The sequence below is a fragment of the Schistocerca serialis genome, unplaced genomic scaffold, assembly GCF_023864345.2.
Source record: "Schistocerca serialis cubense isolate TAMUIC-IGC-003099 unplaced genomic scaffold, iqSchSeri2.2 HiC_scaffold_1195, whole genome shotgun sequence".
NCBI classification, from domain to species: domain Eukaryota; kingdom Metazoa; phylum Arthropoda; class Insecta; order Orthoptera; family Acrididae; genus Schistocerca; species Schistocerca serialis.
The window spans coordinates 562,501-567,500 of NW_026047398.1; the positions used below are offsets into that span (position 1 = coordinate 562,501).

Below are 5,000 nucleotides of genomic sequence, written 5' to 3' on the forward strand. Positions count from 1 at the left end.
ACCCACCGAATCAAGAAAGAGCTATCAATCTGTCAATCCTTCCGGTGTCCGGGCCTGGTGAGGTTTCCCGTGTTGAGTCAAATTAAGCCGCAGGCTCCACTCCTGGTGGTGCCCTTCCGTCAATTCCTTTAAGTTTCAGCTTTGCAACCATACTTCCCCCGGAACCCAAAAGCTTTGGTTTCCCGGAGGCTGCCCGCCGAGTCATCGGAGGAACTGCGGCGGATCGCTGGCTGGCATCGTTTATGGTTAGAACTAGGGCGGTATCTGATCGCCTTCGAACCTCTAACTTTCGTTCTTGATTAATGAAAACATACTTGGCAAATGCTTTCGCTTCTGTTCGTCTTGCGACGATCCAAGAATTTCACCTCTAACGTCGCAATACGAATGCCCCCGCCTGTCCCTATTAATCATTACCTCGGGTTCCGAAAACCAACAAAATAGAACCGAGGTCCTATTCCATTATTCCATGCACACAGTATTCAGGCGGGCTTGCCTGCTTTAAGCACTCTAATTTGTTCAAAGTAAACGTGCCGGCCCACCGAGACACTCACTCAAGAGCACCCTGGTAGGATTGCAACGGGGTCCGCCTCGGGACGCACGAGCACGCACGAGGCGCGTCGCACGCCTTCAGCTCGCCCCACCGGCAGGACGTCCCACGATACATGCCAGTTAAACACCGACGGGCGGTGAACCAACAGCGTGGGACACAAATCCAACTACGAGCTTTTTAACCGCAACAACTTTAATATACGCTATTGGAGCTGGAATTACCGCGGCTGCTGGCACCAGACTTGCCCTCCAATAGATACTCGTTAAAGGATTTAAAGTGTACTCATTCCGATTACGGGGCCTCGGATGAGTCCCGTATCGTTATTTTTCGTCACTACCTCCCCGTGCCGGGAGTGGGTAATTTGCGCGCCTGCTGCCTTCCTTGGATGTGGTAGCCGTTTCTCAGGCTCCCTCTCCGGAATCGAACCCTGATTCCCCGTTACCCGTTACAACCATGGTAGGCGCAGAACCTACCATCGACAGTTGATAAGGCAGACATTTGAAAGATGCGTCGCCGGTACGAGGACCGTGCGATCAGCCCAAAGTTATTCAGAGTCACCAAGGCAAACGGACCGGACGAGCCGACCGATTGGTTTTGATCTAATAAAAGCGTCCCTTCCATCTCTGGTCGGGACTCTGTTTGCATGTATTAGCTCTAGAATTACCACAGTTATCCAAGTAACGTGGGTACGATCTAAGGAACCATAACTGATTTAATGAGCCATTCGCGGTTTCACCTTAATGCGGCTTGTACTGAGACATGCATGGCTTAATCTTTGAGACAAGCATATGACTACTGGCAGGATCAACCAGGGAGCTGCGTCAACTAGAGCTGAGCAGCCGGCCGCCCGGGAGTGTGTCCCGGGGGCCCGCGCGAACACGCAAGCGTCCGCTCAATTATTCTGCAAACAGGAGGAGGCTGAGCTCCCCTGCACCATACACCTCGAAACCCTCTCAGGTCCCGGCGGCGCGCAGCGCCGTCCTAAGTACTTGGTCGGGTTCGAGAGAGGCGCAATCGCCCGGAGTTTGGCGAGTAGACGCTTTAGGTGCGACCACCCGTGCTCCCAACTGAGCTTGCCGCTGCCGACAGAGGCCCGGGAGCGTGCTGTCGTGGCATTGCCGGCGGGAGACAACACGCGCCACCTACGGTGACCGGCAGCTCCAACGCCAGCGCCACAGAAGGACAAAAGCCCCACTTGGGTGCCGAAGCGAACTCTCCCAGCACAGCGCACGCGCCAACACGTCCGCACAGCTGCGATACAAACCACCTGCGAGAACCGCAGAGGCGACCGAGCAGCAGACGGCGTCGCGGCGCCGAGCGCCAGGCGGCGGCGCATCCTCAGCGCACACAGTCCTCAATCGGACCAGCACACTGCAGATGTCCACCGCGCTTCGCACCGGGCCCGCGAGGACCTACTTTGGCCGCACGGCGCCGCGTGCAGGGTGCGCCGGCGCGCAGCTGCGCCGCCTGCCGCCTCCGTCGGCCGGCGCGCCTGCCACTGGCCGCCCCCACCAGCCGGCTGTAGCGCGTGCGCCCACGCACCGCGCGGCCAGCACGCCGGGAGGCCCCCCCTCACCGGCCGGGGACGGTCCCACCCAGCCACCGCCGCGTATCGCTTCACACCCAGATGCCATTCACGTTCGTGGGCATGGTGGGTATCGCTGGAACAACCGGTTGGTAGCTCAACCGATCGTCGCCATCACTGATTCACCTCTAGCGAGAACAACCGCACCACAACGGTTTACCAGTTGTTCATTTGCGTAACGTCACCAGCAAACGTAGGCGTCCATCGCCATTTGCAAATTCAACGATTGTTGCATGCCTGTGTCAGGTGTCACGACACACTGTCTGCCCACATACACGCAACAACATGTGCACGCTTCGCGAACACGTGGAAGGTGGCCCCCGTACGTATGCGATGTCCATTGCGCGAACGACTGTCAACCGGCCTCTGTCGCATGTCGCAGATGTGGAACGCAGTGCACCATGCTATCACGGTGTGTGAGAAGAGACGACTACGTCTGACAACACGCGCCACTACATCAACAGACGGCTCATGCTGATCGCCATCCAGGGCATACCACACTGCAATCCAGCTCTTATAGGGAGACGACACGTAGCTGAGTGCACAACATTTGGACCGCATGGTTCGCCGTTGTTGGCGCAGTCGTTGTACGGTCACATGTACCACGATGTATCATTCAGTACATGAGGACCAATGTGCAGTACAGTGTGTGATTTGGACGTACAACATCAGCGGACAGTTGACACAGGCCGTACCACAGCGTAGGCTAAGTGCTTCGCCATGCGAATGCCAATGAACAACTGCAAATGCCAATGAACAACTGCAAAGGGCATTGAGCATGTACGTCCTGCTGCCATCCACATTACAGTGTATAGCTGCAAGGTGTTTAACATGAAGCGATACACTGGGGACCGGGCAGTGCGAGTAGCAAACTATATTGCGGGGGTTGCAGTTGGGCAACACTACACTAATTTAACGCGTCGTATGACAATTACAGAGCAGGTTAAGGCCCAACGTGTGTTGGGTTAAGGCCCAACGTGTGTTGGGTTAAGGCCCAACGTGTGTTGGGTTAAGGCCCAACGTGTGTTGGGTTAAGGCCCAACGTGTGTTGGGTTAAGGCCCAACGTGTGTTGGGTTAAGGCCCAACGTGTGTTGGGTTAAGGCCCAACGTGTGTTGGGTTAAGGCCCAACGTGTGTTGGGTTAAGGCCCAACGTGTGTTGGGTTACAGCACAATGTGGGTTACGTTAAGGCGCAATATAGGTTACGTTAAGGCGCAATATAGGTTACGTTAAGGCGCAATATAGGTTACGTTAAGGCGCAATATAGGTTACGTTAAGGCGCAATATAGGTTACGTTAAGGCGCAATATAGGTTACGTTAAGGCGCAATATAGGTTACGTTAAGGCGCAATATAGGTTACGTTAAGGCGCAATATAGGTTACGTTAAGGCGCAATATAGGTTACGTTAAGGCGCAATATAGGTTACGTTAAGGCGCAATATAGGTTACGTTAAGGCGCAATATAGGTTACGTTAAGGCGCAATATAGGTTACGTTAAGGCGCAATATAGGTTACGTTAAGGCGCAATATAGGTTACGTTAAGGCGCAATATAGGTTACGTTAAGGCGCAATATAGGTTACGTTAAGGCGCAATATAGGTTACGTTAAGGCGCAATATAGGTTACGTTAAGGCGCAATATAGGTTAGGTTAAGGTGCAATATAGGTTACGTTAAGGCGCAATATAGGTTACGTTAAGGCGCAATACAGGTTACGTTAAGGCGCAATACAGGTTAGGTTAAGGCGCAATACAGGTTAGGTTAAGGCGCAATACAGGTTAGGTTAAGGCGCAATACAGGTTAGGTTAAGGCGCAATACAGGTTAGGTTAAGGCGCAATACAGGTTAGGTTAAGGCGCAATACAGGTTAGGTTAAGGCGCAATACAGGTTAGGTTAAGGCGCAATACAGGTTAGGTTAAGGCGCAATACAGGTTAGGTTAAGGCGCAATACAGGTTAGGTTAAGGCGCAATACAGGTTAGGTTAAGGCGCAATACAGGTTAGGTTAAGGCGCAATACAGGTTAGGTTAAGGCGCAATACAGGTTAGGTTAAGGTACGACGTAGGTTAGGTTAAGGTACGACGTAGGTTAGGTTAAGGTACGACGTAGGTTAGGTTAAGGTACGACGTAGGTTAGGTTAAGGTACGACGTAGGTTAGGTTAAGGTACGACGTAGGTTAGGTTAAGGTACGACGTAGGTTAGGTTAAGGTACGACGTAGGTTAGGTTAAGGTACGACGTAGGTTAGGTTAAGGTACGACGTAGGTTAGGTTAAGGTACGACGTAGGTTAGGTTAAGGTACGACGTAGGTTAGGTTAAGGTACGACGTAGGTTAGGTTAAGGTACGACGTAGGTTAGGTTAAGGTACGACGTAGGTTAGGTTAAGGTACGACGTAGGTTAGGTTAAGGTACGACGTAGGTTAGGTTAAGGTACGACGTAGGTTAGGTTAAGGTACGACGTAGGTTAGGTTAAGGTACGACGTAGGTTAGGTTAAGGTACGACGTAGGTTAGGTTAAGGTACGACGTAGGTTAGGTTAAGGTACGACGTAGGTTAGGTTAAGGTACGACGTAGGTTAGGTTAAGGTACGACGTAGGTTAGGTTACGGTACGACGTAGGTTAGGTTACGGTACGACGTAGGTTAGGTTACGGTACGACGTAGGTTAGGTTACGGTACGACGTAGGTTAGGTTACGGTACGACGTAGGTTAGGTTACGGTACGACGTAGGTTAGGTTACGGTACGATATAGGTTAGGTTACGGTACGATATAGGTTAGGTTACGGTACGATATAGGTTAGGTTAAGGTACACATTGTTGTAAGGAAAGGTTTAATGGGGGGCGGGGCGGCCGGTTTGTTGATTGTGACTATAGTA

General features: G+C 52.3%; 1 non-coding gene across 1 annotated transcript in view; it reads right to left on the reverse strand.

The window, feature by feature from the left end:
- Positions 1-1,365, reverse strand: part of LOC126434771 (small subunit ribosomal RNA) — a 1,910-nt gene extending 545 nt beyond the window's left edge. The window contains exon 1 of the ribosomal RNA XR_007579477.1: positions 1-1,365. This exon is cut by the window's left edge and continues 545 nt beyond it. This is a non-coding gene — a ribosomal RNA (small subunit ribosomal RNA).
- Between the last annotated feature and the right edge of the window lie 3,635 nt (positions 1,366-5,000).